The sequence below is a fragment of the Lepisosteus oculatus genome, chromosome 14 (genome assembly GCF_040954835.1).
Source record: "Lepisosteus oculatus isolate fLepOcu1 chromosome 14, fLepOcu1.hap2, whole genome shotgun sequence".
Lineage (NCBI taxonomy): Eukaryota > Metazoa > Chordata > Actinopteri > Semionotiformes > Lepisosteidae > Lepisosteus > Lepisosteus oculatus.
The window spans coordinates 17,893,517-17,914,988 of NC_090709.1; the positions used below are offsets into that span (position 1 = coordinate 17,893,517).

General features: G+C 47.8%; 1 protein-coding gene, 1 non-coding gene and 2 pseudogenes across 2 annotated transcripts in view; 2 read left to right on the plus strand and 2 right to left on the minus strand.

Annotated features, from left to right (window-relative positions):
- Positions 1–21,472, plus strand: part of LOC138242765 (zinc finger protein 850-like) — a 409,608-nt gene that overhangs the window by 53,372 nt on the left and 334,764 nt on the right. The gene's annotated exons all lie outside the window — the stretch shown is intronic.
- On the minus strand, positions 10,671–10,806 carry LOC138243718 (U1 spliceosomal RNA; annotated as a pseudogene).
- LOC138219051 (5S ribosomal RNA) lies at positions 12,643–12,761 on the plus strand (annotated as a pseudogene).
- Positions 20,320–20,391, minus strand: trnap-agg (transfer RNA proline (anticodon AGG)). The gene has a single exon. It is a non-coding gene; the product is annotated as a tRNA-Pro (tRNA).

The window sequence follows — 21,472 nt, forward strand, 5'->3', positions numbered from 1 at the left end:
TGAGTGCCTCCCAGCACCCAACGACACGGCAGAGACAACTGCAGTGCTGTTGGTGAACCATGTGTTCAGTCAATGGGGACTCCCCCTGACCGTGGACTCGGATCAGGGAACCCATTTCACAGCTACAGTAATGGCAACCCTGTGGAATATGCTTGGGGTCACGGCCCAGTTGCATATCTCCTACCACCCTCAATCCTCGGGCCAGGCAGAAAGGGCAAACCGAACGGTGGTTAGTATGCTCAAAAAGTTTGTCTCCACCAGCAGTAGGGACTGGGACATTAAGCTGCCCCTGGTTCTGATGGCCATCCAAGCTACGCCCCATTGCTCTACGGGGGTCCCACCTTTTGAGATGATGACAGGTCGGAAGATGACTCTTCCCCTACACTGTCTTTATGGGGTGGAGGACCTGAGCACGACTGGGGCTGCTACCGCCCATCAGTATGTGTCAGACCTGCGAGCACATCTGCAGGCAACCTTTGCTTTTGCCCAGAACAATCTGGGAAGGAGTGCAGAGGGTAGGAAAGCATACTATGACCAAAAGGCAGTTAACCAGGAACTCCAAGTAGGAGACAAGGTCCTGTACTTCCAATTTGCCAAACCCACAGGGGTGGCCCGGAAGTTCTTACCCAGTTGGACAGGACCCCACGAGATTATCGATAAGGTATCACCGGTAGCTTATCGAATTCGGATTGAAAAGGGAAGGCAATCTCTGGTCTACAAGTGGGTGCATCCCAACCACCTCCGGTTGTATCGCCTACCTCAAATGGTGCCGGAGGACACAGAATAGGGTTAAAAGTCCAAACCCGATCAAAGAGGGGGGTGCCCCTTGGTAGCTGCAGGTAGTTAGGTACTGTAGTGTAGGTCCTGCTAGGAAAATGTATTCAAAATTATAGTGGAACTGTACCATGTGCCTCATCTGTGTTCCAGAATGGGAATCCTAAAACTGCCACGGCTGGTCCTGACAGTACTGTGGATCGCCTCGACACAGCCCCTTGAAGTTGTGGAACCCGGTCCTCCTACCGGCATAGTCCTGCATGACGCTCCCGGATTGTTGTTAACAAATTGCAGAACATATACTCAGCGAGTGTATGTACGGCTGGACCCACATGATGTGTTTCGGAAGCACATCAACATGAACAGTAGGGTGTCCTATCATAGTAGGCAGTGGGCTGGGGATACTATATGGCATGCCCAGCTAGACACTATACACATGCTCCGCCAGCTGAGGAAGGCAACAGTCACCCAGGAGGAGATGACAGGCCTCAGCCGCCCCAAAAGGTTCTTGGGGGGTCTGATTGCTGCGGCCTCCGCCGTGGGTTCGCTATTTTCAGCGGGTCTGTTTGCTGCTAACACTGTCACCCTGACCACCCTGAGAAGGCAGGTGTCTGGGTTACATAAGGAAATGACAGAAATTTATGACAGGCTGTATCAACAGCAGCAGCGGCTGGAAAGCCTAGGGAAAACCTTACAGGGCACAATTTTAGCAGTAAACCTTCATGCAGCAGTGTTAAATAACACCCTCCACACCGTGGGCAGGATTGTCGACGTGTTACAGTGGTACTATGCTTATGTGCAACAGGTCAGAATGCTGATGCAGGATCTGCTTAGGGAGCTTAGTGCCACGGTAACTAGCCTAGCCATGGGACAGATTCCAACCTACTTGGTTCCACTGTCCTTAGTAGAAGAAGTACTGAGGACAACCACTTCCAAGATGGTGCAGCCATTGCAAGTACATCTTGCATACAGTCTAGGCAGTGCCATTCCCATACATGTCAACCCCGAAGCCAAGGAAATAGGTTTCCTGTTGAACCTTCCCATCGTGAGTAGCAAGGATATCTATAGACTCAAGTCTATATCGAACGTTGGCTTCTGGAGGGGGGACATGCATGTGAAGTTGACCACCCCGCCGCTCGTAGCTCACCAGGAGGATGAGCCGAATTTGTACCTTGTTCCAAACCTGGAACTGTGTATATCAACCAAGGATATCCACTGGGTATGCCCAAGTAAGCCATTCCTTAAGGACACAACTCAGAGGTTGTGTGGTATCAGAAAGGGGGCTGCCACTGAAAAGTGTAAAGCCACAGTGACGAGCAAAAGTGAGGTTAACGAACTCCAGGTTGAGCAGGTGGGAAAGATATGGCTGGTCAGCACACCACAGTTAACTGTTACAATAACCTATGACAGACATGATACAGCTACCGAAGTGCAGCTACCCAACCAAACAGTTTTTCTACAAGTTCCTGAAGGAGCTATAGTGCATCTCAACGATTTAGCACTATATCACCTGGAGTCAGAACTGTATGAAACGGAACTTGAGATTGTGGACGCTTTCAGAGGACACAGCATTGACTTGGATGAGAGAATCCAAGAGACAGTAAGTCTTGAGGGCGTACAGTTAGTCGAATTTGTTCTCAACGACACAAACTTAAAAACCACGCTGGTAGGTCCCAAGCACAGTCGTTGTGGATCCTCTGGGGCACTGGGAACAGTAAATGTGGTCATCTTGACACTGCTGCTGGGTAGCTGGATCATGGCTGGGGTAATGTGTTGGATGCTGTTCTCTTGTATCAAAGCCTTGCAGGGTAGTTTGAATGAGACAAAGGGAGCAATGATGTATCACCGAAATCAGGTAACCACTCCCAAACGTCTGCCTGCTGCAGAGCTATCCGATACTGATAGTGAACTGCCGGAAGTTTAAGGTCTAGGGCTAATGATGATGCCCGATGCCTCATTTTTGTGTACCTTATAACTGAGAGCAGGTATACACAATGTTCTTTCCAACACTATTTCCTGTACAAATTCTCGAGAGGTAATGTGAATATTGGGTGGTAGAATCCACCGTGGTACAACAGACATCACTTAACTCTGTTTTTGTTTTGAAGGCAACAACGCCTCAGGACCTCGTGACCTTCAAAAAGGGGGGATATGTAGCGGCAATGCTTGTTAATAAGACATAATTAAGCGTTGGTATGCTTTCCTAAATAAGGCCCCATCTCACCCTCCATCTTAGTGGTGCAGCCACAGAGAAAGTATTCATGCAGGCTGATTTAAGATGTTTTCCTTTGATAAGGGACAGCTCCCAAACGGGGATGCACTTAGCTAAGCCTGGCTATCATGATCAATGGTCATCCTTTGTCGCCTATCTGTCTAGGGAGTGCCGAATGGACATTTGGACTGCATTCCTAAGTGTCAAGAGTAAGTGACTCATATCTCACCTTGATCAACCAATCAGGGACGGGCAGGGCGTGGTAATACCACGTGGGTCTCCAATGCCTGCCAAACTCTCAACCAATCAGCACACACCTGTTTCTTGGTCAAAAAGGGAGCGCAAGCTCAGATCGGGGCTCTCCTTGGCCATTTTCGCGCATCCTCAGAGACAATCACGTGACAACTGCTGTTGTCTGCAAAGGGACTTGGACTTTGTACTAAGCGCGAGGCCGAGGATCCCGTACGTACTCAGAATTCTACCAATGTGAAAGCTCCGCTTGATCAACGGCAGCCTACAGTTGGACCCTCGTTGACAACCTGAATAGCTTATTCAGAAGCAGCGCTGGACCAGGAACGAACCAGCTTCTTCCCAGGCAAAAGAGTGACTTGTGAGGACTCGCGGTCACACTCTGTGCATAGAGACTTTCTACTAGCCAGCCGGACTCTCTCATAGTCTTGCGCGCCACAGTCAGATTCCTCCGCCCGTCCTACTCCGAGCTGCACCTCGACTGGTTGGCCAGTAGCCAGAGGACGCCGGGACAATGCCCATTGGACAACCGCTGGAACAGAGGCTGCAACAGAGCCTGTCAGCTGGTTTGGTGTTCGTGCCGGGAAATTCCAAATCCATACACAGTAGATAAGTAAACCCTATGTTCTACATTGCGTCACACAAGTTGTTATCAATTTAATTCATGAGTAATGTATTTACTTCCGAGTTTAGAGTAACAGTGGGTAATAACACTGATTAGCGATTTGGTAACCGAACGATATATATTGACATATATTCTCTGTTGTGTATCTCTTTGTGTTTACATCTCTTCGAGATTATATACCTTGTATATTGATAACCCTCACAGTAAGGTCTGCCGCTCGTATCCAGGCAGACTAGTATATGTTTGGTGCACAATTTATATGAATAAATGTATCTCGTGTATTGAACCCGTGTGTGTGCATTATTAGTTGTTCTGACGATTGATTTTCTAAAAGCTACAACGAACAACCTCGTGATTACTGCTACAGTTAATAATTGTCTCAGTAAACCCATCAAACCTCTACAACCACGATACACCACCATAAACGATATTAATTTAGGAACATAAACATATAGTGTAAACTGTATATGGCTGGTATTGGTAGTTTAAAGAAAAAATACACACCAGTATTCCACTTTCTTCCTAAACATTTTAAGCATCAAAGTCTTACATGTGGTAAGATTTTACCACGTTTTGGAAACGTTTTTACATGCTCCTTCTGACCATCTTAAGTTTATATACTTTGTGAAAAGTCATAATATATTAACATTTTCTGTGAATGCGCTCGTTATCGGAGTAAACAAAAGCATACTTTTAGAATTTGATTAATAGGGAATATAATATGGAATCACGTACCTAAAGAAATTAATAACGATATAATTATTTTTATGTTCTGTAGCTCAAGTAGTAGTATAATACACTTTCTATGGATACATGTGCTTCTACGCAACGCAGAAACACATCCACAAGTAACATTACCTAGCTAAGAGAGGACATTGGCTAGCCAATATGATAAATACAGTGGAAAAAAGCAATTGGGAAAATAAGACCTGCTGATCTGTTATACATACCAGGAAGAGAACAGAATATGATTTTTTTCTGTTCGAAACGTGTGTTGTCTTTATGAAATTCATGTATTTTAAACGTTTAATTAAGAAGAAAAAAACTTACAGAAAGATACTAAGCTGATCACGAGATAGAAAGATCACCCGTTTTTCGCGCATAAAAAGTGGCTATTAACTGGGTGAACTGTTATTAACTGGAGTCAACTGGGTGAAAACACATAATATAAAATAAGATACAATCTACAGACATTAAATCCGGTGTCATGGAAATATAACTATCAAGGAAGCCACAAGAGAGAGTTCTCACCTGAGTAAGGTCTTTATTTCAATATTGCAATATTGGGAGCCCTGCTGCCACTTCGCAAAGTGCAACCAGAGACTCAATTTGTTACAAGCAGTACAGGGTTTTTATAAGACATTGCGCTGTAAAAAAGCTCAGCGCTTTGTCCCTTCTAAAACTTCCCCTTTCCCTAAGACAAAACAGATTACATCATAGAGCGAGAGAAGAAGCACTAGATTTGTTATTCAAAGCTTATCAGTTACTTTCAGCTAATTCTAACGACCCAGACAGCATATATTGTTTTGGTACATTGTCTTCTAAACTAACCTAAACAGTGTACTTTGTTGACGCACTGTTTTCTAAAATTCTGCACCTACTGTAGCACAGCAATTACATCCTTGAAATATATTATCTAAAAGCACCAATATATTTTTTTACAAAGCTCTCTACATTTAAAGAATCAATTTACTTATTAGATTTCCACTTCAATTCCCTCCTTTTTATTCTTGAAAATGATTAAAAGTTAGATTCTTCATATGGACTCCCAGGAGGCTCCCATACTTCGGATTCTTGCGTTCTTATCAGAACATACTGATGTGCAAACATATTCATTACCATATTTCAAAGCATTGGAATAATATATGTCGTACAGCAACACAAAAACAGGAAGACAAGTATCACAGCTACGATAATCGGTGTTAGTAACTTAAAGAAAAACATTCCCCCTGGCCCAAACAGTGATTCTAACCAGGAGAGAAATGGGTGAGGCTGTAGAATGAGGCATTAAAACATATACATAACAAGATGCATTAAATTTCTTTAACTTTACAGTATGATTTATAAGTTTAAACCACAAATTACTCATATCCCCCTCATTATTAGTTTCATTCAGCCAGTTTGTATACAAAAAGGCTTCACATTTAGATTCTTCCTCTTTCTGGGTGGTGACAGGCTTCCACATAAAAAGGAAAAAGGCTTGGCACATCAGTACCAAGCATGTGATCCCCATCTATCCCTGTGGAGACATCACTCCTGCACTTTGCTCAGTTCGTTTGTGACCTTTTTACAGTGGGAAGCATGAATCCAGGGCACCCTTTCTGTGACTTTCACAGCAGTTGCAGTGGTCAGCAGCCTTGGTACAGCCCCCTCCACCATTTGACTCACACCCAGGTGTCCGACAGAGTGCATTAGTCGAGCTACAAAGGGCATTAGGCTGTGAGGGCATGCAGAGCGTCCAGTGTGCTGGCAGCACCACACTCTTTTCTAACCATGTCCTTTTCTCTGCTTTAGAGGCCTCAGCCTGAATATCCTGTAGCTGTCCCCTTTTCACCAACAGAGGTCTCACGGGGGTCTCAGACTCCTGTTCTACCAGGACTGTGCACCTGACAGCTACATCTGCAAAGTTGTTCCCTCGAGTTACTGGAAACATTTCTTTATTATGTGATTTACACTTTACCACAGCTACTTCAGTCAGTAGCTGCAAAGCTTCTAACAGTTCAGAGACAAACCCAGCATTCTTGACTGGAGTCCCTGCCATGTTGGGGAAATCCCTATTCCTTCACTGCCATCCAAAATTGTGGCATACACCAAATGTATATATACAGTCTATATAAATTGCTACAATTTTCCATTTAGCATATTTACAAGTTTCAATTAAATCTTTTCATTCGGTCTGCTAGTTCTACACCAGATTATCCACAGTTTATACAGCCAGGCAGGTAGCCTGCACAACACATAAACACGGCCCCTTGGCCACCGCATCAAGGGGTCCTGAATAATAATAACCCACCAGACGATGCCTATCTCCATGCTCCTGCACCAGCACAACGGCTCACAACCCATTTCTTTCACTTACAGACAGATTACATACAGATGATCCGTCTGAGGGAATACAGTCCAGGGCCAGTGTCTGCAAGAAAGCTTGTTTTAAGACATCAAAAACGGTTTCTGCTGCAGGGGTCAAGGCAATTTTGTCTTTAGACTGCACTACCCCCCTTAAACCAATACGTCACTAGACAAGCTCGTTCTGAGAAGGCATTCACCCTGGCTTAATCATGTAGTTGGTATTATACTCCTTTTTTTCCTCTTTAGATCCAATACTTGGAGTAGCCCGGCCTTATGGATTCCCTCATTAGGTAAAACAATCACAATATCACATAACTCTATTGAGATAGTTCACATAAATTCTATTTCATACAGTAATTCCTTGTAAATGCTGCAGGGCATCCCAGCTCAATAGGTCTGGGGTGTCCCCCACCCACATCAGTAGTTGAAACTGTACATCTTTTCCCAAGCATACTGTGACAGCTTGTATCTGCTTTAAACGCAACCCTTGCCCCCCTTCTCCTGTAGCCTCCTGTTACCCGTTAGAAAACTTTATATCACATCTTTATGCAGTTATAGTCTAAAAACAGGACAGCTGTGCTCCAGTTACTGCACACTGTAAGATTATTTCACTTTTATTTAAATCCTGAGATAAACTTATGAAGGCTACAAAGGGGCTTACTAGATAAAATCTATTAGTTCACACACGGCTCTCGTTTCAGCTTCTGACATGTTCTTTAATTGTGAAATCAAGCCTCTTTCTCACAATTTCTCCAAAAAACACCCTTTGTTTTAGTAACTGCACACCAGCTTATTAGTAGTTTTGTCTGTGGGGTCTTGCCCCCCTTTCCCCCAGGGCTAGTTAACTCACCCCCCATCTGGATATGCCCAATCAGGAGATTTATCCCAGTCGTCATTATTTTCTTGAAGGGGTCTTATATCTTGGTATAGTAAAGTCGCACAATAATTGTGACAAACTGGCAGCTCCTTTCTCTCCTCCTTGGGAGTCTTTTTACCTCCCATTTGCAGCGCTCGCACTTCTGCATGCATGCTTCACGAGTTATTAAATCAAATCTGTCTCCGCTCTCCGTAATATCAGGAAAGCACAGTTGTACATTCTTGGCAACATCAGGTTTTAACCCACTCAAGTAAATTTGTTTTATTACTGTGGAAGTATCTTCATTAACTTCCTTTTCATCAGCTAACCCCAAGAATACTATCCATAAAGTTATAAACCTTTCTGTAAAATCTAAAACATCCTCACTTTCCTTTGCTAACATGCTGTTACTTTTTTCCAATCAGTTTTCGGTGGGAATGCTCTTTCAAAAATCTCCACACTAATTCCCACCCTTCTCCCAGATTCTCTCTTAAGGCGTTCTATTTCTTCTTTTGCTTTTTCTTTTTCTACATATATAACTTCGTTTCATTCAGCCATTGCTTTTAGCTTTTCCGTCAGGGATTTTTGCGTCTCATCTATGATATTCTGTTGAATTCTCAAATATTCCTCTAAAATAAAACCCTTATCTGTTTATTTTTATCCCAATGTTCATACACTTTTCTACATTCCTGTTCAGCCTAAATTCCGTCTGACAGTCCATATTTCTTTGCATTAATCTAATTTGTTTTCCTTCACACCAAACCATTTTCACGTCTCCCACGCGCCCCGCGGAATACCCCAGTCGAGACAAACTGACGAACTATCACAATACAGGAACACGGAACAGGTTCCAGATCCTGGCTTTAAACACACAGTTACCATTTTCGGCTCTTCTGCGAGTACAGTTCTAGTTACTTTAGCTTCAGAAAAACCCTGAACCCACCACAGCAACATGGAGAGGACAAGCGACTTTTTAGAAAAGAGGAGTCCTTACCTCTTTTTAGAAGCGGCCGCCTAACTTTTCCTCTCCATGTCCATGTGGTTTAATTTAGATGGATACTTCTTCATCATTTGCATCATGTATCCACCAATCTGCCTCCTCCTTTTTAGAGGACGTTGTAAACCTTTAGGAACATTATGATCTAGCAACAAGGTTATGTCACTGTAATTAGGCTTAAGACAATCAAGAACAAGGCTTACCTTTCTTTTAAATTCTTTACGATCATCAGGCAATTTAGGAAAAGACTTGACTAATGCAAATAATTCACTAGGAGACCAAGGTCAATGTACATATGCTGGAGTTCCTTCTGGACCTGTAAAAGTGCACATTGGCATTTCACGAACAAGTAAAAAGGCTTTGGCTCCGGACCACTTTCTAATTTTGGTGGAGACTTTTTCTTTTTAGTACGCATGGCCATGACTTTAGCTGCAGCTTGCTGTTCTTTAGTTTCAAGACTAGTCTTTTTTGAAGCTTCCCATCATTTCTGTGATTCCTCTTTCCCAGTTTTCCAATTCACTTTCTTTCCTTTCTTCTCATTCTCTTCTAAGTTTTCCCTTAAAATTTCTATTTTATCCCTGTCATCTCATCTTCAGGAAACTTCTTTTCCTAATTCCACTTTCCCCTGTCCATTCTGACCACTTACAAAGATCCTTCATAGTTATGGGCCCCTAATTATCATATATAAATTATGTGCAAGTTCCCTTACACCTATTACCAGTTCATGAACATAAACATTTTTTTATTCTGCTGGGACTCTAACCCAGACTATAATCGTTTACACCTATTCCTGCTTCTCTGAATTTGTCGTACATGTACTTTTGCTGGACTGCTCGGTCCCATTTTCGTCTTTGAATTTTCATTCCCCATTTTTACCAATCGGTGCCTTACTTAGAACCATATCACATTAACTACTCCGCAGAGCAAAACCTACACGTCTGTGTTAAGATAAGTTCTTTATATGTGTCCCAGGCTGATCAAACCCGCGTGAGAACACCCTCACCAGCCTCCCATTTCTCTGCAACAAAAAGATCACTTACTGATGTCAGACTGCTGTGAATTCTCCAGATGCGTCTCTCGAAGGATAAAAAGTTTATCCCCCGAGGTTCGTCCAATTTGCTAAAATTGTCCGGGTCCGGATGAAGTTTCAGCAGCCGTCCACGCTCAGGTTTGTGATCCTGTACAACCCCCCAAATTGTCATGGAAATATAACTATCAAGGAAGCCACAAGAGAGAGTTCTCACCTGAGTAAGGTCTTTATTTCAATTTTGCAATATTGGGAGCCCTGTTGCCACTCTGCAAAGTACATCAGAGACTCAACTCATTACAAGCAGCACAGGATTTTTATAAGATGTTGCAGTGTAAGGGAAAGTTCAGCATTTTGTCATTTCTAATACTTCCCCTTTCCTTAGACAAAAACAGATTACATCACAAAAACAAAAAAAAAGAAGCACCAATATATTTTTTGCAAAGCTTATCAGTTACCTTCGGCTGATCTAATGACCCAGACAATACATACTGTTTTGATACACTGTCTTCTAAAAGTAACCTAGACAGTGCATACTTTGTTGACGTACTGTCTTCTAAAAATCTGCGCGTAGCACAGCAGTTACATTCTTGTTATATATTTTCCTAAAGCTCTCTACATTTTAAGAATCAATTTACTTATTTGATTTCTATTTCAATTTCCTCCTTTTTATTCTTAAAATGTTTAAAGTTAGATACTTCATATGGATTCCCAGGAGGCTCCCATACTTTGGATGCTTCGGAAATTAGATTTTCATTTCAATGGATATTTAACACTTCCAAGAAAAGTGATCTATAACCTCATCTCTAGAGATGTTTTGTTGCTATGGCATGTGTGTGACTCATACATATAAAAAAAGCTGTTTGTAAAACGAATATCGAAGCTACCTCTACATCTGCAAATTCGCAGGGGTCAGCACAGCTGGAGTGTAATGGTCGAGCCTCGCCCTGGGTGAACCTCCTTCTTGATCAAGGTATCTCCCCCACCAGGTAAGTATGAGTTGTACAAGCCCCTGCAGGCCCGCACCCACAGCACAAATCTCGCAGCCTAGGCCAGCTCCTTCGCCCTGCATGCCACCGCCTCCTGCTGTGCCCACCCTTCCGCACACTCACACGCCACACTAACACTCAAAAGTGTGGGCAAAACGAGAAAACGAGCGTGCCGTTTCCTACACATCTGCAGTTGCCATTGCGCATTCGCAGCATGTCCCGGGACGCAATTCGCCTCATTTGCATAACACCAGAATGGCAGATCACTACACAAGCTCGCGACGTGCGCCTGCCACACACCGATCAAACACCGGAGTGTAGTGTGCTCTCTGAAGGCACCAGTTCTGTAGGGTTTGGGCATTTATGGGGACAATTATTAATTGTAGCCGTAAATCACAAAATGATTCTTTTGATGGCTTTAGAATCCAACCATGCAATATAACTCAAACAACGCACACACACACACACTAATACACGAGGATACATTTATTTATACATAGAATATGCATGTACACCTAACAGATCTTATCGAGAGGGTTATCAGAATACAAAAGATATATATTCAAACAGTTATGAAGTGTTACATATATCAAGAGGACATACGTTCAGTATATCATTCATTTAGACTGTTTCGTAATTGAACTTGGTTACAACTTCTACATTAGATACTCAAAACAAGTACATAACTCTTAGGAATTAAATTGATATCAACTGGTTGGGATAACAAATGAATTCTCGAGCTGTAATGCATTGAAGTTGAATACTCATCCAATCTCTAGGGATTCAGATCTCCTGCAGGCTCTCTGGCTCCGTGCCAGGCTGTGCTGTGCAGCTTGCGACGGTGCGCTGCTGATGCTCACTGACCGGCTAGTTAGTGTTGGCTTTAACTAGCAAAGTTTGTGCACAGGAGAAAAGATGACTGTGGGTCCCAGCAGGTTAGGAAGAAGACCGGTTCATTCCTGATGAAGCGCTAGTTCTGAATAGTGATTCAGCTGTCCACAGTTCCGACCTGTTCATGAGGCTTTCTGCTGATGCTAACCTCGGGTGGATCCTCTGGTTACTCTCTGGCAACCTCCGCTCTTGACTCTTAGAACAAAGGAAAGTTTTGGCACTCAGACACACTGGCCGTTCCGTGGTTGTCAGGGCTGAGTCTCAGGATGGTCAGGAGGTGCGCTGCAAGAATGTCCTGCCCTTGGGAGCCTTCTGCTCCTGGGCCGTCCTGCCCTGGAATACTCCTTTGAATTCCCTTTAGAAAAGTCCACGAAATAGTCTCTCAGGCCCTCTGTGTTGCCTGTTTTTACCTGGAGGAACTTCAGCTCATTCATTGGCTGAAAGTTCCATGGGCATCAGAGTCCCACGTGAGTTACTCGGCCCTACCAGTCCCTGATTGGTTAATCAAGGTGAGATATGAGTCACTTACTCCTGACACTTAGGAATGCAGTCCAGATGTCCATCTGGCACACCCTAGACAGATAGGTGTCAATGGATGACCATTGATCATGATAGCCAGGCTTAGCTAAGTGCATCCCCATTTGGGAGCTGTCCCTTAACAAAAGAAAACATCTTTAAATCAGCCTGCATGAATAGTTTCTCTGTGGGTGCACCACAGAGATGAACAGAGAGTTGGAGCCTCAGATGGAAAAGCACAGCAACACTTAATTCTGTCTTATTAACAAGCATTGCCGCTACAAGTGAAAGACTGAAGTGAAATAGAACGGGGACGAAGGCAGTGAAGAGAGAGAACATGGGAAGAAGAGAAAAACGCAAGGGAAAAAAAGCAGCGTCGTAAAAGAGGTGACGGAGCTGTCCTCTCTATAAGAAAGGTGCCATTGAAACCTGCTCTCACTTATGGCCACACCCCCTTGAGCACGCTTGATCTTTTCTGATCTCGGAAGCTAAGCAGGGACGGGCCTGGTTAGTACTTGGATGAGAGACTGCCTGGGAATACCAGGTGCTGTAAGCTTTTAAGCGCAGGAGGCGCCCTATCCCCGCTCGCTCGCTCATTCCCCTGTTCACACGTGCAGTGTGGCTTTTCTGTCTGTTTATTTGTCAGCTTTGGCGAGACACGGGTGCTTGTGTATTAGTGTGAGCATTTTTTATTCTGATCATGCACAGTTTTACAAGTCCGCAAAGGAACGAGGAAAGGTTTATCGCCAGCTGAAAAGAGACACAGCGCTTCGGCTATGGAGACTTGTTCGGCTGGCGTTCTGGGAGTCGCGTTTTTCAGAATTGTATTGAGATCGTTTTCCACAGAGCTCAGATGTCAAAGCACAGTAGCAGCTCTCCACAGCGATCCTCTATAGCGCCCTTTCTCCCGCAGCTCCGTCCTCATTCGAAGGAAGCAAGAGTGAAAGGCTGAAGTGAAATAGAGCGGGGACTAAGGCAGTGAAGAAAGAGAACGTGGGAAGAAGAGAAAAACGCAAGGGAAAAAAAGCAGCGTTGTAAAAGAGGTGACGGAGCTGTCCTCTCTATAAAAAGGGTGCCATTGAGCCTTGCTCTCGCTTACGGCCACACCCCCTTGAGCAGGCCCTCTGATGTCACAGGGGGCGTGGTCAGCGTGAGAGCAGGAAGAAGGAGAGGAATAGAGGATTTGTTTGTCTCAAGTAAGACTTTGTTTTTTGTGAATTTTTGTGTTTTTTTGGTGTTTTTGGTTGATTTTGAAGCCCTCCCCTTCAGCCTAGCTCTGTTTGGGGAGGGGAGAGGCTTTTGGTTTTTTGTTGTTGCTTTTTTGTTGCTTTCTGAGTCCTGTTTGTGTTTTAATGGTAGGAAAAATCATGGAGGCAGAGAATGTTATTGTAGTGGAGGAGGAGAGTGGTGTAAGAAAGAGAAGGATGAGGAATTCAGACCGACCCCCCTGGCGGGTTTTTGCAAGGGCGCATAATGTTGTGGTGGATGTGAGCGGCATGGAGAAACCATCTGCGGGTGCTATTATCGCAGCGGTGCACGGCGTCTGTGGGGAGGGCTCTCTTTTTGCCTGCCGCCCCCGGACGCCAAAAGAGTTTGAACTGACTCTTGACTCAAAAGATCATGGGGACGCGGTGGCTGTGGGGCTGGATGTGCAGGGCACACCCTGCTACTGCCGCTGGCTGGAGCCGAAGGAGGTAGTGGTTTCCTTCCTCCACCTCCCGGCATATATCTCAGACGAGACTATCAAAGAGAAGCTGAGTAGCTGGGGGGTGAGAGTGATTTTGGACATCAGGATGCGCCACTACCCTGGTACCACTATTGCTGATGGCACGAGGTTTGTTCGGATTCGCTTTCCCGAGCATGTAGCCTTGTTGCCATACAGCACCCGCTTCGCCACGGCAGAGGGGGACCAGTACTTTAGGGTCCTCCACGACCAGCAGCAAAGGGTGTGTCATGTCTGCCTGGACTCGGGGCACATCGCCAAGGACTGCCCTGAGTTCCTCTGCTATGAGTGCAGACAGCCCGGCCACCGCGCCAGGAACCGCACCGCTGACTGCCTCCACGCGCTCATGAGCTGCAACTGCGAGCCGGAGTCGGAAGATCCAGCCGCGGCAGGAGCAGCTGCCTGCAACGCCAAGGGGGTTGAAGATGGACTACAAGTGGCCGCTGCAGCTGAGCATGGAGAGTTGCCAGCAGCGGCGCCCCAGGACCCTAGTGAGCCAGCAACGCCCCAGCCGGTGATGGGGGAGAGGCAGAGGAGGCCCCTCCAATCCTGGGTACAGCGCAGCAGAAAGGAGCCGGGGACCAGCCAGCATCTCCACCAGCGGGGGCGCCCCGTTACCCTAACAAACCTAACAAACCTGAAGAAGGAATGGAGGATGGGTGTCTTGAGATGGATGGGGCAGGGACGGAGGAGGGGGAATTACAGAGCATGGAGATGGAGATGGAGGGGGAAGGGGAGGTGGTGGAGATGGATGGGGTGGAGAGGGAGGACAGGGAGGAGGGGGAGGGGAGTGGGCGAGCCGGGGTACAACCGCCTGGGCCCTCGAAGGCCGGGATCCAGTGGCACCACGTCAGGCCTCAGCCCAACCTCAATCCCAGTTTAAGATTTGTCCGCAGACCCATCCCTGATGTGTCTGCGGTGGCGGAGACAGGAGGTGGGGAGGAAGCAGCAAGTGTTGGCAATGAGAATGTGGCAGAAAGGGCGGGGAAACTGTTGTGCAGGACGGAGAATTAACTTCACTCTTTCCCGGCCATATACGTGATGGCATCTTTCGCCTCTTTAAATGCCAACGGGCTGAGGGACAGAGCGAAGCTTGGGGCAGTGTTAGCTCTGCTGAGGCGGACGGATGTTGTCTGCCTCCAGGAGACCTTCTGGGACGAGGAGTGTGTCCCGAAGGTGCGAGCACAGTGGGACTGGGAGCTGTTTTACAGCAATGCCTTCGGCCTGTGCAGGAGGGGGGTGGCCGTGCTGGTGAGGAGGGGAGTGTACGAGAGCGTAAGGCTCCTGCACCGCGACACGGACGGCCGGCTCCTGCAGGTCTGTCTCGGGTTTCTGGGACAGTCCGTGCTGCTGAGCAACATCTACGCCCCCAATGGGGAAGCTGAGCGGCTCGCCTTCTTCAAGCAGCCAGGGCTGGTCGTCGGAGATTTTAACTGTGCACTGAGTGCGCTCGATGTCGCGGTTAGGATGATCTTTAAGAGCAGCGCTGCTCGCAGCTTCCTGGAGCGCAGTGCGGAGGCTCACGGGTTCGTGGATGCGTGGTGTCAGGCTTATGGTGCGCGGAAGGACTTTTTTCGGCGGCAGGTCGTTGAAGGTGTCTTGAGACATGAGTCTCTTCCCGTGCCTGAGCCGGATGCGCTATGTGTTCACGACCCTGAGCGACCATGCTGTGCTTCACTTCTCTGTAGCAGGGGCAGAGGAGGACCGGGGCCCCGGCCCCCGGTGCTTTAATAATGCGCTCCTGGGGGAGGCTTCATTCTGTCAGGGCATAGAAGACCTAATCCGGCAGCAGCTGCAGTGTCCCCTGTATAGGTCAGAAAAGCTGGTCAGGTGGGATAATCTCAAGTACGGCATCAAAGAGTTCAGTATCTCGTATGACCTGTCCCAGGGGCGGGAGAAGGCCAGGCGGGAGAGAGAACTTCGGGCTCGGATCGCCTCAGAGCTCGGGCTCCTGGCAGATCACGGCGGGGGCTGCGAGCTCTTGCTGGAGCTGAGGGGTGAGCTGCAAGCCCTGGAGGAGGAGAAGTGGAGAGGAGCCAGGGTGCGCAGCAGAGCCCAGTATCTTGCCAAGGCGAGAAGAGCACGAGGTTCTTCTTCGGCCTGGAGCAGGAGAGGCAGCGCAGCTCCTTCATCGAGGAGCTGGTGGGAGAGGACGGTGTGCGGCTCTCTGCCCCCGAGGCCGTTAGGAATGAAGTGTTTTCTTTTTATAGCGCCTTGTTCTGGTCCGAAGGGGTGGGTGAGTACCCGCCTGTCACAGAGCGATCGTGAGCTCTGTGACAGTGCGCTGAGCTTGGAGGAAGTGCTTGAAGCACTTCGGGGCTCGTCTCCTAACAAGAGCCCTGGGTGGGACGGGCTCTCCTCCAAGCTCTACAGACACTTTCAGCAGTCCCTGGGGCCCCTCCTTCTGGAGGTGTTCCAGGAGATTGCCAGGACCAGCGCTCTGACCCCATGTATGAGAAGGGGGGTGATCTCTCTTGTCTACAAAAAGCAGGGGGATCCCTCCCTTTTGAAAAACTTTCGTCCGATCAGCCTGTTGAACACGGACTATAAGATACTAACTCGTGTTCAGGCTCGGGAAGGTTCTGCCCAGGATCCTGTCGCCTTCGCAGACCTACTGCGTCAAGTGGAGAGACATCGCGGACACGGTGTGCTCCATCAGAGATGTTGTGGACCTTATGCGGGAGCAGCCGAGGGGTGGATACGTCCTGAAACTGGACCAGGAGAAGGCCTTCGACAGGGTGGAGCATTCCTTCCTGTTTGAGGTCTTGAAGAGCTTTGGCTTCGGCGAGGCCTTCATCTCCTGGGTGAGGCTCGTGTACAAGGGGATCGTGAGCTGTGTCAAGGTGAATGGTTCCCTCACGAGCTTCTTTCCAGTGACCTTGCCTGGGGGCACCTCCACCTCGTTGATCTACCAATATGCTGACGACACCAGACTGACATTGGCAGAGGTGGCGGAGATCTCGGCCATTTTAGAGGTGGTGCAGGCCTACTGCGCTGCCTCGGGCGCCAAGGTAAACTTGGAGAAGTCTGAGGTCATGCCGGTGGGGAGGGCAGACCTTGCCCCGCTCTTCGGCTACCCTTTCAGGGTGGAGACGGGTCACCTGAAGTCCTTGCCGTCTACATTAACGCTGATGAGCAGGGCACTGGGCTTCTCCTGTGGAAGGAGAAGCTCATTAAGATGAGGGCCAATTAAATCGGTGGAGACACAGGTCCCTGACCCTAAAGGGAAGGGTCCTGCTCGTTAACACACTGTGCCTGTCCCTCTTGTGGTACCCACTGTCTGTGATGCCTCTTCCTGAACGGGTAGAGAATGAGATTAGGCAACTGGTGGTGGGATTCGTGTGGGAGGGGAAGCCTCCGCGGGTCACTCATGACACCCTCATTGGGGAAATCTCCAGGGGTGGGCTGAAGCTGTGTGATGTAGGCCTGAAGCTGAAAAGCTTTAGGCTGAAAGTAGTGAAGAAGTTCCTTGACCTGGATAATGTCAGCATTTGGAAGATTGGTATGGCAAGCTACCTCGAGACTTGCGGGGGCTTGGGGCAGGAGACCCTCCTGGTGAGGCTGACTCCGGGGTTGATAAAACATCTGCCCTCCTTTTACAGGGAGGTCCTGCTGGCGAGGGGGTAGTTCATGTCCCAGCATGTCTCCTACACGCCGTAGACCCGGGCCCAGCTTCTGGAACAGCCTCTGTTCCTCAACCCCCTGCTGGTGTCTCGATGGAACAGGCAGCTCTACGAGGCTGCCATATCCAAGGTCAAGGATCTTCTTTATGAAGTAAAGGACAGATTTCTGCCCACCCAGGCTGTTGTCGACGCTGTCCGAGAGGTCGACGACGAGCTGCCTGTCAGTAAGATCCGTTAGGATTACAAGCAGCTCAAACTCGGTCTCCCGGACAGTTGGCTGGAGAAGCTCCATCTACAAGACGGGGCAGCAGGTCCGGCCTGGCCGGAGCTGAGGGTGAAGTGGGGGGACCGTGGGGTGGACCTCCTGGGGTGCACCACCAGCATGTTCTACAGGCTGATGGTGGTGAAACGCTTCAGAGTGCCGGTCTCAGAGGTGTTCTGGGGTAAGATCTTCCCCCAGCTCGAGCCAGGGCGTACTTGACGGATCTGCTGGATGGCCTGTTTCGCTCGGTTCGAGGAGCTGTTCTTGACGGGGTGCCCTGGAAAGAGCTGTTCCTCTTTGGGTACCGCGGGTCTGAGGGGGAGGGTTAACGCCATTTTAGTGAACCTCCTCCTCAGCATAACGAGGACAGCTGTCTGGGAGAGGAGGAACCTCATGATTTACAATGGCCTGAAGCCAGACCTTGTCAGGCTGTACATTGCCAGGGTGAAGGACTGCTTCTCTCTCAGCCTGGCCTACTGCAGGGCTGAAAGGCGGATGGCCGACTTTCGCAGGATCTTCTTAAAAAATAACATCTTTGTGGACATGCGAGAGGAAGGCCTGTACTTCCGGCTCTGAGATGGGGGTGTCTTTGAACAAAAGACACACACGGCTCCACCCTTTTCCACCCCTGAATAGCATTGGAGAGTTGAAGAGCATTCAATTCACATCGAATAGCATTGGCCCCTGAATAGCCCCTGAATAGCATTGGCGAAGCTCAGCACTGGGCCACTGGGCACAATTTCCCACTGTTTCCATAGTGTAGTGGTTATCACGTTAGCCTCACACGTGGAATGTCCCCAGTTCAAAACAGAGCAGCTTTTTTTGTTGCCACGCACACTGTTTGGGGATTCGCCTAGCGCTGTGATCGAACAGACCCACTCACCTCTTAGTGTGGCGGGATCTGCACAGTGCATGTCGCAGCGCTTTCTGCTTTCACTTCAATGTGCTTCCTGATGTCGAGTCGTGTGCTGTGCAGAGGCTCTGAAAGCGAGAGAAATGAAAAAGTGCACAGCGCTGTGAAAGAAAACACAGAGAAGTGAAAGGCAGTCCTTTCTCTAAGACCGGGGTAAAGTTAGCTTGAAGTTCGAAAACGATTTTGCCACGCCTGTAGTGCTTTCGCGAAATCTCTTAGAGTTACAAAAACACTTGCTTTGTGTATAAAATGCATTGTGAATGCTTTCTCAGCCTTCACTTTGTCATTTTTATGACTTTTTTTACCACGCTCAAATATTGTTTTGTCCATATCTTCACAATGGAAGCACAGAACGTCTTCAAACCAAATGCATTTTAAAGACCACAACTTGTGGAAATTTCCACATTCTCTACATCAAACTTTCAGTGAGCTAATTTCGTTTTTCATCGATGTATAATTACGCACTAACTGGAACCCGGGGGACCGCTGTGTGCACATGTTCACAATGCGAGAAATACTGTTCAATACAGCTTCATGCGAAAAACCCGTATATGACCTTAGGAAGCAGAACAGTGCAGTCTCCAATTACCCAGACTGTAAGATGACAAGATGAGTTGATGGAAAGAGCACAAAAGTTCAGCTCGTACAATAGGCAAGGAAGATCCCAGCGTCGTCATCGCACTTGAAAGGACTGCCTTGCAGACCAAGGGCAGTGGTAAGAGGGGCAGAGGCGGTAAGACATGATGCCGAGAAGCATGAAGCGAGGGGGATTAGCTCAAATGGTAGAGCGCTCGCTTAGCATGCGAGAGGTAGTGGGATCGATGCCCGCATCTTCCAGGTCTGAGTTTGGATCTCCAGAAGCCCGGTGCTCTCGTTTAGCCTCTGCGACTTCTGACAGGTGCTCCTCCGTTGCGGAGAATGTCCTTCAGTTGTCAAGCGTTGAAGGGCCACACCTCCTTCCCAACCTTAGTCTGCACTGAGTGCATCTCCGGCATTTTCTCGTCCAATTTGTCAGCTTAGCAAGTGAAAAGTATATCCAAGTGAAAACAGTGCTGATAATACTCTCACGAATTGTTAGAAGACGTGCTTTTGATCATCGATTGCTTAACAATCACATTCGTTCGACTTGAGCCATCAAGCTCGTAGTTTTCCTTCAAATCTTGAAAGCTCTCAGTGAGAACATCATAGGCTGCAGGACGCCCCGTAACTTGATTACTTCAACAGAAAGAAGAGCAGACAGCTCCACAAATATACGAGGCGCAGAGAGCGCAAGGCGAGCCGCACACATTTCGGTGGCTGAGAGAGGGCAGTTTTTGCTTCTGCATTTCCCAAGTAAGGACGCATGACAACAAGAGATCGCGGTGCTCATCTACGACATAGTGGTGATGAGTTTTCAGTACGTGTTCTTTTGAACGAGCAATGAGGTTGCCGCCTTGGACAGCTGACTGCACGCTCTCATTGTGCCACGTGATGAGAATTCACCAGGCTCGTTCAGTCATTAGTCACATTCCATCGTTTGCCATAAGCAGACACTGCGAAGTGATGTGGATATCAGTTCCCAGTCTTGTGGAAGAGGAGGAAAAGAACACACGAGGGCTCGTCTGGGAGTCAAACCCAGGACCTCTCGCACCCTAAGCGAGAATCATACTACTAGACCAACGAGCCACGGCAGCACTTTCCATTTCAATCTGTCAGCGAGCTTGAGGATGGGGGAGAGGTGTCATTAGCTCGTCCAGTCAGACCTTCATCAATAAGTCAAGAAAGCCGCAATTACACGACTGCCTTGCAGACGAAGGGCAGTGAACTGTGCCCGGTAAGAGGGGAACAAGCGGCACTAGGTGACGCCGAGGCATAAGCCCCAGCGAGGGGGGTTGGCTTGTATGGTACAGCGCTTGCTTTGCATGTGGGAGGTAGCAGGATCAATTCCCGCATCCTCCAGGTGTGTGCTTAGCGCTTGATGTGCCAAAAGGTGTCCTTCAGCCTGTGGTCACGCTTTGCATGGAGAGCATCGTGCAGCTGTCAAGCGTTTCGCAGGCCCACCCCCTTTTCTTCTTCTCTCTGGCTTAAGCGTCACTCCGCCACTCTCTCTTGACATTTCATGTCAGTATGTCAGAAGTCCGAGTGACATTTTTAATGGCTGAGTGAGGGCACGATGCTGAAGCAGAGAGGCCACTTCAGCCACAGAGACTTGTGCTAGGTGAGACCTGAAAGACGGACTCGCAACAGAAACAGACCAAAAATGTATCGGTGAGATCAAAAGGCAAATGCAACATTCAGCAGAGGGCGTCTAAAGATTAGGGAACGGGCGACTGAAATCCATGTGAGCCAAACTTTCCGGTGTGTGTACTGCAGCTGGGCTTGTTGGCGTAATTGGTAGTGCGTCAGTCTCGTCATCTGAAGGGCCTGAGTTTGATCCTCACACGGGGCAGGGCTTCTTCCTCTCTTGCTCTTTTCAAACACTTGCGGCAACTGTTCGCTCATAACCACGTCTGGAATGCGTGACCTTTACACGGGCAAGAAGCGACGTCGCATCCCTTTTCTAAAGAACATTCACATTCAGAAATAAGTCAAGAAATTTGCCATTACTTTCGCTCGCACTACTGTCAGCCTGCCCATGTTGCCAAAGAAAGATTCACTCGGCGTCAACATGACAGAACAGCGATCACTTGAAAACAATGTTCCACACTCCGTAAGCAAGAACTTCAGTGTTTGCAGTCACCCGATATGCCGATAGTCAAAGGAGCGC